Source organism: Cyprinus carpio, chromosome B7 (assembly GCF_018340385.1).
Source record: "Cyprinus carpio isolate SPL01 chromosome B7, ASM1834038v1, whole genome shotgun sequence".
In the NCBI taxonomy this organism is placed as follows: Eukaryota; Metazoa; Chordata; class Actinopteri; order Cypriniformes; family Cyprinidae; genus Cyprinus; species Cyprinus carpio.
Window position 1 is genome coordinate 40,341,721 of NC_056603.1, and position 13,903 is coordinate 40,355,623.

The 13,903-nt window shown below is 42.9% G+C and overlaps 1 protein-coding gene across 11 annotated transcripts in view; it reads right to left on the reverse strand.

Annotated features, from left to right (window-relative positions):
* Positions 1–13,903, reverse strand: part of LOC109092800 (zinc finger homeobox protein 3-like) — a 334,135-nt gene that overhangs the window by 104,494 nt on the left and 215,738 nt on the right. The window contains exon 2 of one of the 11 annotated variants that reach the window (XM_042728656.1): positions 620–733. The exons of 9 other annotated variants lie outside the window; for them this stretch is intronic. The gene's annotated coding sequence lies outside the window, so the exon portion shown is untranslated. Of the gene's footprint in view, positions 1–619; positions 734–10,064; positions 13,118–13,903 lie in introns of those variants that run through there. One more of the 11 variants, XM_042728657.1, reaches the window with a different exon arrangement.

Consider the following 13,903-nt stretch of genomic DNA (forward strand, 5'->3'; position numbering starts at 1 on the left):
AGAAGAATAGTTAAAAACCTCAGAAGTGTGGCAACTGTTCACAAGTCCAAGTTCCTTCTACGCTCTTTGTTGCTGGCATGTGTGGACGTCAGACAGAGAATCAGCATTCTATCTCCTCCTCTCTTTAATGAGGCGGCCACAAGCTGTCCCCCATCCCATCAGCCCCGCTGCTGCACTGAATGCAGCACCTGTTAGATATAAATCAGCCTCACTGAGCTGTGTTTGGGAAGTGAGGCATTAAGCATGACACAGACTGTCAAAGTTCACATCACGCTAACCGCAACATCTAGCTGAACTGCTGAGCGGCAGACCCAAAGCCCGGCCCAGTCTCAGTCCAGCTCTGCTCCGCTCACATGGCCTGCCTCCCTGCACTGCGCCACATGAAATGCAGATTACATCTGGAGCCCAGCTGGGCCAGAAAGAGAAACGAGGGAAGAAAAGGTGAAAGAGAGAGAGAGAGATGGAGTGAGAGAGGTAGGAAAAACAGAGAAAGACACTGATCTCCAGTCACTCTGTGGTCATGTTTTTAGGATTTACGTCTAAAAGCCGAGGAAGAGACTGGAGCATGGAGCTCTAACTGCTGGTGACAGATCAATGTGTGGTGTAATAACAAACAGACCTGAATGAGAGGCTGGAAAGGAGTGAGAGAAAGCTGTTAGTGCAGCTTAGAGAATCTCAGCCATGTGTCAGAACAGGGTCAAAGGTCAGATCCTGGAAGAGAAGCCACATTCCTCTGTGGACAGAAACATATCTTCAGTATGCATGCCTACGAGTTTCAGCTTTCCAAAGCAACAGTCTACACCCCTTTGCCCGGGGACCTGGCAGCTAAATATTAACCAGATATGATTCCTTTTGAACTACGCGTACTGTATGGCAGGGTTAGGTAGAGATGGAAAGTGAAAGAGAAAAAGAAAGGGAATTCAAAAGAAAGCATCATCTGCTAATGATTTATCCGAGGGCAGTCATGGACAGGGGCCCATGCTAAGATGTGGCTTTTTGTGTTAAGCTGTTAGCTGCAGGGTCAGGCAGGAGGGACGAATGCAGGGCCAGGCTAGTGCCGGCAGGGGCCATGGCTCTTTGCTACCTCGCTGTAATTTACATTGCTGTGTAATTACCTGCAGAATAAGAGACTCAAAGATACATGGAAACCCCCCTCCAACACACACACACACCTCCTGCAATAACTAAAGGTCTCCCAGGGCTCAGCATATGGGCCAGAAAACGAGCCGTGAGTAATGCAGACTTGAGGAACATGCCAACAAGTAAGTGTCGAGTACAGACAAATCAGTATCACACCCAGAAGGTTATCTTTGGCATGGTGGAGTAACACAGAGACCTTTTCATTGCAAACACATCAAACTGCAACGACAGGGCCCATTCACTGTTGCAAGTCGAAGGGATAAACTCCCGTCCATCATCTCTCGCTGGGGGAGGAGGCCGGGTGGATTAAGAGGGGTAAAAAAGGCAGAAAAGCACTGAGTATTAAGCATGTTTAAAGAAAGGCCACATGTCTGTGTTCTCACCCTGCAACTGAGACTTGTTCATTAGGAGGTTGCGCTTAAAACCAGTTACAAAATGGCAAAAAGAAAAGAGAACACGCATGAGTCCACACTGCATTGTTCAGAGTGCAGTAAGCAAAAAGTTTTTGGCTCTGTTTTCCAGCAGTGCACACAGTCGCTGTTGGAACACTCTGGTGGTGACCTACCATAACCTAGCTGATAAGAACCTAATAAATGTTTCGATACTGAAGAGTCAATAAATCTTTACATATTAAAGAGTCAGTGACATGGTTTATTTTTGTCCTGAAAACATTTAAAACATGCAATTAATGCATATGATTACTTGAATACAAAATATAAGAGCATGTACGCAAATATATTATATTTCAATTTATAAAATATATTGTCACATGAAGTAAAAAATATATATATATATATATATATATATATATATATATATATATATATATATATATATATATATATATATATATATAGATAGATAAACAGATAGATAGATAGATAGATAATAATAATAATTTTAAAAAATAATGATTAGGATTGCGTATACTCACGCATATTCCAGGTATAAAGAAAATGCTTTATTATTTAAAATTTACATGATGTTTGCACCATCTTTTCAAAACCACATGACACCAGTATTAAGACCTTGGCACATGTGTTTAGATTTTATAAAGATTATTTTTTCATAGTTCGTTTGCTTGTCTATATCATATATAGTCCTATATATTACTGGCTCTAAAATCAACACACTAGATGTTACTAAAATATAACACAATGAAGTCTGTGTGCTGCTCAAAGGAACTGGAATCTGCCAGGCCTTGAAAAGCTTGAAACTGTGCTCAATTAATGATGTCACTGTTTTGACAAAGAGGAAGCGTGCCAGAAAACAAGACAAACATTCAATGGCTGTCAGGACGTGCGTTTTTAGATTACTAAAGGAAACAGAACTAAAAGATCAACAGCAAGGCACTTGGAATCTTAACCTAAGGCCACAGTACTGCTCTGCTCAATCTTCCTTACCATTAGAGAACCTGTCACACACAGCTGCTGAGCCTGTGTGTGTGTACAAGGTAAGGGAAAGCTGCCAGATATAGTGCTATACTGTGAATGAAAACGCTCGGTGGAGCAGAAAGTTCGGAATGAATTGCCAGGGTTCTGGCCATGAGTGGGAGGCTATGGATACACACCAACACAACATGGGAAATGCTCCACATGCCTTAGTATTTGACGTGCTACACAGATATGCTAAAATGTGCACAAATGCACACACATGCGCTAAAATGCTGATCAATAATTTCTGAGAAGTTATCTAACAGGTATTCTCTGAAACATTGTTGACACTTATTATCTAGAGTTGCCATCACTGCTGGGAAACACTGAAAAGGTCCCAGTGTTTAATTTCCGCCACTTTAGGGAGAGTTTCAGGTATCAGGCAATCTATAAAATTTGCCAAATTGGGCCAAAATTTGCATGGGCTGTGCAGAAAAGAGAGCAAAGGTGTAATGCCCAACCTCCCTCTCAACAGGGCTGAATGGTTGATGTTAGCAATGGACATAGCCTCGTGCTGGGGAGGGACTGTGTAAGATGAGAGGTACTTAATTGGCTCAGGGACTGTAATTCTGAGGGATTAATTGAAGTGAACTCTATGATGCCAGGTGCACTCCTTTCATTGGGCGGGTGCAGAGGGAGTTCAGTGGCTAGCCTGACTGGGTCACGGTGAGCGAGTCTGCATTAGACAAACAAAGCTCTGCATACTAAAGTAAATGGTGCCGTTATGCTTGAAGCAAACAAACAGCTAGGACGTCCTGGGATGAAAGCCTAACCGAACCCAGGACTACATACAATCTTAAGATTAACAGCCGAGACAAAAATGAACAGCTATAAAAACTTAAATGTACGCCAATAAGGTGTGGGGGAGGCGGAACGGACAAGGAAGCCAAAGCAACACCTGTTTGCCCTGTCACCGCCTGCTCATTATCTAAACCTATCCATTCCTCATCCTCATTAAAAGCACACAAAAAGGGAAGTCAATTTGAAAAATAAAATCTAAAGAATTAAAAGCCATGTATTTTGGTAATATTACATGTAAGAGGGATCAAGTATGCTTCACTCAAGGCTGTTAATCAAACATTTCAGCAACCCGCTTTTATTGCTGGAGCTTTGATGGAAGCCTTTGGAAACTGGCACTTAAGACAAAACAAAGGAAAACAAAAGGTAATAAGGAAGTGTGAAGCTTATGTATGTGTGTTTAGAGAGGTTTTTCTCCTGCAAGTCTGAAGTGCCTTGATCAGGTTGACAGAGTGACAGTTTATGGAGAGCACAGGAGATCCAGCAGGTCTGCGTGTCAATCACCACTCCAGGGTTTGTAGTCTTATCCAGAAACGGAGACAAGAAGCAAGAAATCCATGACGTCTTCAGTTGGGGCTTCAACAACATATTCATATCGACTAGGGGGAGGTATGAGTTTGCATTAAACTGGTTTGCACCTGCTACTGACCCTTCATTTCCAATGATAAAGAGATTTTTGAAGGCGTCCCAGGGTAGCCAGGAGTGTAGATTCATTTCCCTCCAAGTCCCAGCTCTCGAGTATCAAAGTGATCATGCAGCATTTTTCTGTTATTTGGAGAAGATTAATCGGCATTTTGTTCCTCCTCCCTCCTGCCAGACTGACATGATGTACACCACTGGGTCGTGTACAGGGTCTGGAGTCAGGGCAGATCCCCACCCAAATGCAGAGGACACCACTGACCCAACAGCCTTTAAATTACAGGCTGAGACAGAAGGAAGGTGACTGGAAGACAAGCCATTATCCCCGCAGTCCTGCAGGTCAAGCCTTCCCTCATCGAGGCACAGGTCAAAGCCACATATCTCTTCCACTAAGGTGAGGGTCACTGCAATGCTCCCTCCAGTCCTGGGTCAACCAGAGGTCTCCAGCCACCAAGGTTCACAGCAATACAATAAAGCAATCAACCGGGGTGCCGGACCCTGGTCAATAATATACTCGAAGGCCACAGGGGGTCACCACCTGCTCTCTGGCCTCTTATTGGAAAGTCTTCCAAGGTCTTCAACAGTGGACTAGGGTTTTAATTTCAAGCCCAAGGGGAGCGGAGAGGCGTAATCATATTCTCAAGCCAATGCAATAAAAGAACTGATGCATTGCAGAGCATGTCGTTTGGCTTGGTGGACGCTGGATCTTTGTTTTCATTAAAATAATGCGGCTGTACAGCGTCAACCCCATCGTCAGTGGCTGGCTCTGATGTCATCAGACAGTTTTTCATTCCACCAGACGACTCGTTTACAATATCCCTCTGAGCACACTAGCAAACGTCTCAACTTCTGCGAGACTGGCACAAAGCCACGACACTGTACGTCTGTTCTCATGAAGTCTTTTGCCCCTCGTTTTGTAAACCCAAGTGGCTTGGTCAGAGAAAACAAAGAGAACAACATTCAAAATCTAAGACGTACAGTCACCTACACCGAAACTCAACACCAGCAACGTCCTGCTGGGGAAAGTGCAAACCTGGGCTTTATCTGTTGAACTAAGACTGTGTCTCTAGTTCTGGCTGAATTGGACAAGTACACAGAGCTAGACACATTCCTCAGAGGACCTGATCCTGGAATAAACGGAGAGGGAACAGGGGGAGGGGACTTCTTTTTACTCTTCTCATCCTTCTCTTTTCATTTCATCTCCCTGAGTCCTCGTGAATGGAGGCAGACAGCATCCATGCAGTTGCCAGGATGAGACAGCAGTTAAGTCTTGGCTGGTCTCCCTCTCTGCTTAAAGGTAGATATCGTGTTTCTAACAACTCCGGCTGGTTGGATACAATAGGGAGCACAAAGAAAAGAGCTCCAAACCGGTGAAGCTACCTGCCTTTCTAGGCTGCACCCTAACCCTAGACCCTAGACCCTAACTTCAAACACCTTAATGCCAGTCTTGAATGAACTAACAATGAAATGTTAAAGTAAGGATATGTAAAAGTTTAACAAAATATTGAAAGATTAAGAGTATTTTTTGTTCTTTTTTATGTTTATTAATGGAAATTAGTTTGTTTTTTGTTAGGTAGGTTGTGTCTTAACCAATATATTCATACAAAAGCTTTTGTAAGAAGGCACATTGTATGTTTTAAGTTGTTTTATGTTTAAGTATGTTTTAATTGGAGTAGCTAACATGAAATAACAATCAACAATATTTTTACAGCTTTACAGTCTCATGAATGAACCGCAGTTAAATGTAGTATGAATGATAGGATATGTCAAAAGTTTAATAAAATATGATTTTATAAAAACCTGATTTGTTTGTGAACCGGACTATCGAAGTAACCACATTTTAGTCTAACTCCAAGACTCCAAGCTCACAATTTAGATAAAACATAATTTCTTTTGCCATGTAGAAACACTGGTTTATTTCATATAAATGTGACATTGACATCACGAACCGAGGAAAACCAAAAAGTTGTGCTACCATAAACACCTATGACATTTAATCAGTTGACAGTTTACCCCTTGAGTAGAAGCAATTTAATTCAGTCCTTGGTAGTGTGTGAGGAGACGTAAATGTTCCATGTGCCTCTATGGCACTTTTCTTCCCCTCCCCATCCCTCCTGTCTGAGCTCTGCTCTAGCAGGCGTCATTAGGCAGCATAATCAGCATGCTGTTTGCATACATCTGCCTTATTTTATTGATCTCTCTTCATTCATTAGCCTTCAGGGGCATGTCATTAACACGTGCCCCCCTTCACACCCGGGGGAGGCCTAATTCCTATACATGCCATCCGGATTTCGGCAGAGGGCACAAGTGGGCTTGTCATAGTGGGCACAGGGCCAGTGCCAGCCCCATCTCTGGATACCCATTCTTATCTGTGCCCCTGGCTGTCGACAGCCCCAGCCAAGATCCTCTAACAAGAAGAGCCTTTCCCCTGCCCTCCGTTAACTAAAAGGACAATTATCCGGAGAACAATGATGCTTTTCACAGGGCCTTATGTTGTCATTAATGCAGTGGATCTGGTTACAGCAGCCCCTGCTTAAGCTAATTACACAATGCTATCTGTGGATTCTTCATTGCTTCTTAATTAAGTAGGATTCATTTCTAAAGGGGGTAAAACAGACACATTTTTTGTGTTGTGTTTTCCCTGTCTCTCTGCTTGCTCGGAGGTGGGAGTTAGCCCGAGGGCTCCCACAGCTGATGACACTGATGTGATAAAGATGGGATCATATTCCCACGCTAGAAAACATACAGATGCACTACAGAAACATTGCAAACGATATCAAAGACAAATGTTGCTACAGTGAAAAAAGAAAATCTGAAGTGTCACATGTTTAAAGCCAACAAAATTGTGCATTGCACTACATCCCCGGTAGCAGACACGGGTCAATGACGTGATGCTCTATTTATTTGATCTTTTTACTCAAAACATGTTAAAATGCAATGCACACAAAACACAATGACTTTAATACAGTTATACAATGACTTTAATACAGTTCTACAATGAGTTTTATATATATATATATTTATATATATATATATATATATATATATATATATATATATATATATATATAACATATAATTTTTTTTTTTTTTTTTTTTTTTTTCGTGGCACTCTTGTGTGTTGTTAACCCATGTAACAAAAGCACATGCAACCAGATTCTTGTGAACCACTGACAGTAGCTATAATAACTGGCAGTAAAGTCATGCCTTGTGTTAGTACATTATGTAGGAGACACTAAGAGAGCTCTTCTAGTTCGGCCCAGACATAGTAACTCAATACCCAGCATGTCTTCTGTCTATTTGTGTCTCCACAGAGGACTCAAACCCTTTCAACAGCACCCCCCGTCACAAACACATTCTTATTAGGCCTGATTAGGCCACTCTTATTCCCTACCACAGTCACCCTGCCAGAAGGAAGGGTAGAGAAGGCTTACAGTCACCATTCACTCGCCACCCGGACAGAGATGGGAGCAGAGAGGGATGGCACAGGAATGTAAAGTGGGAAAGGGTTTATAAAAGACATCCAGTGGGATTCTCCTGTTCTCTTTCGCCTTGAGCACTCTTTTCAACAGGGGCTGACCCCTCACTCAGAGGTTAAGATGACATACAAGCTATTTTCAAAGGCTCTGTGTATCGTCTAAAAGGGAGAACTCACACAGCAAGCCTGAGTAAAATACTCCATCAAAGAAACTCACGGAATGGCACAACAGGCAGTCGAGGTGTCACGGAAAAGTGATTCAGAGAAAAGTGAGGGAACGAAGGAAAGGGAACAGGCAGTGTGGGCAAGCTCCAACCATCATGTGCTTACAACATGCACCGAGTATGTACTGGTTCACTGAGAGGTGAGCTTAATTAAACACATACACACACGCTCGCAGAAGTACACACATACACACAGAGCTGGTTTGGCAAGAATGTGTCCATACTTGCTTCACATTGAGCAGCAAGACTCTGGCTTCTAATTGAGATTAAAATAAGTAAACAGACACAGTGTTATGCCCTTTCTGTATATTTGCAGAGATGGGGATATATCAGCATGTACACCCTACGCTACACCCTCCGGATCAGGTTTCAGGAAGGTCACAGCCAGAACACAGACACGTACACACAAACGTCAGCTAAAGAAATATGCAATTCATTCATGTTATTGTTCTATCTTCAAAGAAACTATTAAACACATATAACCCATCTTGCATAAAACCTTCAACATGGCCACACTGAAATTAAATCACATTGACAAAATTCAATTCACTACAGAAGCATAACCCCTTACATTGTTGCTCAAATGAAAAACCCAACATATGCAAATAAACTGCCCAAGTGACATAACAGCACCCACTAACTGTAAACGGGGTCCTCTAGAGGTCCTACTGCAAACAACAAGCATGGGGAAAATACTTGATGCACACCTGAAGTGTACATATATCTTAAGTCAACAAGACTGCAGAGTGTCCTATTGGACATTTTAAGGCTCAGAAGGATGCACATTAGTGCACTCTTTGTGCCTTTTGCAGAGTTTGCACTGATGCGAGCTACACAGCAAGCTACTATAAGATTACATCACCAAAGTGTGGACCTGGAAGAGGCCAAGCAATGTCATTTTCCTGGCATCCCTCTGACAAAAAAAAAAAACGCCCCTTTCGCTCAGGGTCATGCTGACCTGGATATGTTGCCTGTCTTATCACCACTGGTGCTGCTCCCTTCATTTGCCCTGTTTTTACCCTCTGCACAAGAAAAATGTAGTGTTTTAAGTAATCCTTGTTTGTACTGGCTATAATTGATTGGGTAATCCTGGTTTAACATGCACTAAAGCCAGTGCTTAAGAATTTATTAGGAAAGCTAACAGCTTAAAGAGGCAGATATCCCTCTTTTGCTCTCAGGTTGGCTTGATGTACCCACACAAACACACACAACACACACACACACACACAGGCACAGCCATCACCTTCTCTTCTTCTCTACTGTTCAGTCTCAAGACACGGCTCAATGCCATTTGTTCATCTCAGTCTGTGTTTGTGTGTCACCATGCTAATCTACAAGGGCTAAGACAATGGAAGGATCTGGCCGGGTGCCATGGCTTGAAAATTCCCCTGTAAGTGAGGTCTGCCACAGTCTCCTTCAGTCTAATGATACCCAGAACTGGTGGTGTTCCTACCGCTTGGCCTCTGCGGACACCCCACCAAAAAGTCGCAGTCAACTCGACATGACATACGCCACACTGGGCAGTCATCACTTAGACAGCCTGTCATAATCACCATACATCTCCCTGCATGATGTGAATTAGGCTGTATGTTTCAGCTGTGAACTCTGAGAATGGGCATTTCAGCCAGCGCTCATAGCAGTAACAGACCAGAAAGCAGTAAGCAAGAACTGTGCTTCCCTCACACGGACTCAACCAACTTGACCCAAGCATCTACAGCTAATCAAGTACATGTATGTGTACTTCACCACACATACACATACAAAGCATAATCCCCCCAAAGTCCTCTGCCCTAATGGGGCCCACTACTATAATTACAAGGTGTATATTTGGAATCAGGCACTTAAGTAGCCAGCTAAAAGTGGCCCTGAAAACAAAAAGCTCTGTAATTATTGTCTGCCTTCTCTCTCTCACTCTTTCTTGTTCTTTCACTGTCTTTCTCTTTGACTTGGGTTACCTGTCATTTCAGCTATTTTTTTTTTTTTTTTTTTTTTTGTCAGGAGCCTGTTGTTTCTCCCAGATTTTCACTCTAATCCATGTCTGGAAAGAGCACTGGCAGTGATGGCAGAGTGCCGGAGCTGGTGAATGAGATGCACATTTCAGCCCGCTGGGGCTCCGTGACGACACAACACATAAAGATAGCAGAAACTTGAGTCTGCACTCGTAGCTCTGCTAGCATATGAATGCAATTTTTTAGCGAAGGGAGAGAGGCAAGTTGGGGGGGGGGGCTCATTTTGCACTCCACAAAAGCTCCATTGTGCCAGAGAAACTTTATATACATATTAGAAACTTGAAACCCCATAGAATTCTCTGAGCAGGATTCTTGTAACTGTGAACAAGATAACATTACCTACCATTCTTTCCCCTTGCACTCTCCGCACATACAAAAAGCAAAGAGAAAGCCTTCAATCCTGTTTTTCTGCAGGGCTCTTAGACTTCATGATGGATCCTTCTCCTTTTTTTTTTTAGCAGGGTCATCTAACATCTACGATAAGAGCTCCATGGTCTCCAGGCGGTTTTTGTGGCCTTTTAGGTAACACATTCCCTAGGTCAGATGTAGTGCTGATCCATGATGTCCACACTGATTTGCTTTGAACATGCCTTTATCCTGCTTCTCCAGCCGTTTCACGTGTCAGCTGTTCCACCATTGAAACATTCTCTCACTCAGTGGCGTGTCTCCACTTCTTGTTCTCTTTCCGGCTATAACCTCTTGAGAAATCCAAATCATTTAAAGACACGTCCCCTGCATTCTCCCATACATTTAAAACTCATGTGTTAGGTGTACATCCAAGTAAAAAAAAAAAAAGTGAGAGAGACACTCGCTCACAAGTGCGTACATACCAACTTCTTTCCGTTCTGGCACAAGTTCATTCTTGTTACAACAGTTGTAGGGCTCCTTATCTTCCGCTTGAGAAGGAAAGTTAAATAACCGCATTCACAGAACAAATAATCAAGCCATCTCTAAACAATCGTGGGTGGGGGTTGGGGTTAGGTGGGAGTTGAGGCTGAGGAGGACTCAGGGGTGAGATGGAGGTAGGTATGGAGGGCAGCTGGGGCAGGTGTGTGTTTAAGCACACGTGTATGGGGGGAATGGGGAGGCGCCGGGTGAAGGGCAGGAGACGCCACAGCAGTGACATCACTCACAGACCTGTAATTAAAGCACAGATCTCCACACAAAAGCTGAAGAAAGGTATCAACAGGGGAAGGACGGCCATTTCCATAATGACAGCTTAACCCCAGCAGCCAACAAATAAAAAGACTCGCAAGCGGTCCCTATAGCTTCTAATTACTGTTGTACTACCGTGCAAACAAAAACATTCACATGACCACGCTAATAATAAAATACACACGCATGTTGAGTTTGTATACAGCCTTAAACAGACCAGGGTTAATAAAAGAGTCCCACTCCATGGACAGAATGACCTTAATAGCTTTCTCACAAAGGAATAGTTTTTAGAAAATCTTATTTAGGTTTACAATATAAAATCTGCTCTGTCTCTGTTATTCTTAGGCTGGGAAAGTTGCCTCCGCTGGTTTTTGGTTGAGCACACAATTAGACCATCCACTTCTCTACCTGCCATAGCTCAAATTTCCGCTGTTTTTCACATCAATTCTTAATAGCAACTGTTCTCACCACTTTCAATTAAAAGGCAGTGGAAGGAAACAATAGGGAAAGATGCACAACTGAATCGGAAATGCAGGATTCGAACAAAATTCCTGCATGAGCACCATCTAAACACTAAGCCGAAGCTCTGACCAAAACTCATTTATTACATTGATCTTCTAATGGAAGCATGGAGAAAAGAAGGCTGTAGCTTAAGCAAGGCCTCTGTAGCAACTCAGCCCGCCTCGCTCTTTTCTGCTATCTCTGTAGGTTTCTGAACGGTTGACAGCAACCTGAGGGAAAGCAGGCGCTGTTCTAGTCCTCTGGGGCTCCTCAACTCTGGGACGGAGTAATGATTGAGCAAGACAAGCTGTGGTGAGTGAATTAATAAATTTATCTATTATGTAGAGTTCAGCAAGATGAGGTTGAGAAATGGGGAGCTTTATTTTTAAAAACAGCCAGGAATACTGGCATCAAGCACATGAGTCACTAATGAATCAGTGCTGAGCGGCCAGATTGCTATGTTCAGCTGTGCACATCTTAACTTTTTCCAACAGCTCCGTTCCGTGACAAAATGTCCTCAGATTTACCAGAGCTGACCGAAAATGCACTCAGCTATCTATTTGTTTGCACGATAGACTGTCTGGCTGCTTCAACCTCATACCTTCACCACAGCATTTCTGTGGAGAACGTCTGACTTATGAGGGTTAGAAGTGAGCAAGAGATGAAGCATGGAAAGTGATTCCAGACGTGACCTCTACTCTCTGAACTCTGATGTGGGAAGATCACATCCTAAAATGACTGAGACCAACTCAGAGGAAAAAAGTGTCTTTGTGTGAGTCTCTTGCTCACTTTTGGTCTGTCTAAGTCACTTACATGCCCACAGAATCACAGGAGCAAGTATGTTTTAATAGACACTTTTTCTCCCAGAGTCCTTTTGAGCTCTGTTTGAAGTCTGTTACAGCTGAAGTGTTCCAAGGCTTGTATAAAGGTCAGTCTCTCTTTGGGAAAGGGAGACATAAGCAGAGGAAAAGAAAGAGTGGGAGTAGCTGAAGAAGTTAAAAGTTTGCAGAGTTGAACTGGCACCTTGCCTACTAGCCTGTTATTGCCCTAAGCACTAGGTTTTGGTGCTAAAGGTAGCCACACCTGGAGAGCTCCAAAACAATATTAAAGAGATGACAGTCAGGGCACGGGAAGTCTGTGTATGTTTGCATGTCTGTGATAAGAACCAAAGAAGCAGCTGACTCACTTTTAACTACTTTATCCTGGTACAACTCACCACCACTCATCACCTTCCTCATCGCTTTTCTCTTTCTTCCTCTCCAAAGGTTTGTTATGAAAGCCTTTTCTGCCTCACCACTGATAACATTTCTTTTTAATACATCCTAATATCTAAAACATTTTATATTAATAACCTTCATTCTCATAGCTGCCAATAGCAAAGCATAAGGTTTCAAACATGGATGAATGTATCAGAATTCTCTTTTTTTGACTTTATTATATTTTTGTCACCTCACAATAGCCAGATACAAATTTGTATTACCCACCTAAGCACTATGGCTCAGTGTCAAGACATGTGCTGACTTCTAGTCTACTAGTACCTAATGGTGTAGGCTATTTCGTTTGGTCACAGATAAATGTATCAGAGCAAGACATGCACATTTATTTTCTTCACAGTCTGAAACATAATTGCAATGTACATGAGAATGCTGGGATGCCACCCACTAGTAGGCCAAGGACATACAGTGCACATCCTTCTGTTCCAGGGAGGTTTAACGCTGGAAACCCCCCCAAGCATCTAACCATCATCTTACACACACACACACACACACACACACACACACACAAACGCACACAGATTAAGAGAGACATGAGAAGTGTGTTTTATCTTATATTAGGGATGGTGTGGTTTGGGTGTATTGTGGAATATAGAATAAAAACAGCTTTATGAGACTAGAAAACCATGGCAGCCAATTAATGGGTCATTGTGCCCAGTTCACACGTGGGGACAGTGTTACAACGAACCTGCTCGGGTTCACATGCACATCAAACGTGATTAGCTCTCCTCAGTGGGATTTCCATGAATCCTTTCCCTCTCATCTGCCACTGACCTCTTCAGTGCACCAGGCTTCAACCCCACCGCAGTGGTGTCCCCCTTCAGCCCGGCCCAACCCAGGACCACGGGTCTCTCCTCCGCTTGTGGAAGTAATACCAGATTACAGAGCAACTGTTGTCAAATGTTTATATAATGTGTTTTTCTAGTTCTTTTCCCCCTTCTCCTTGTTTGGACAGCTGTCCTTTAACAGCGGGACATCTTCAGATGCTGCTCTAGCATGACTCTTCTGCTTTTTTTTTTTTTTTTTTTTTTTGCGGAATTAACGTCTCATTTCAACTTAATAAACATGAAATACATTTCCAATTTGGCAATGGGAAGGCACCCGGGTTACCGAGGGGAATTCGTGTGTGGTATGTTTGAAAGGCCATTTGTGCGGGCATATGATTTTGCTTTGTTTTCTATCGAGCTTGTATGTGTGTGCCTGCGTTAATGTACAGATTTCAGTCTCGAGGCCTGATGCTAGGCTGATATGG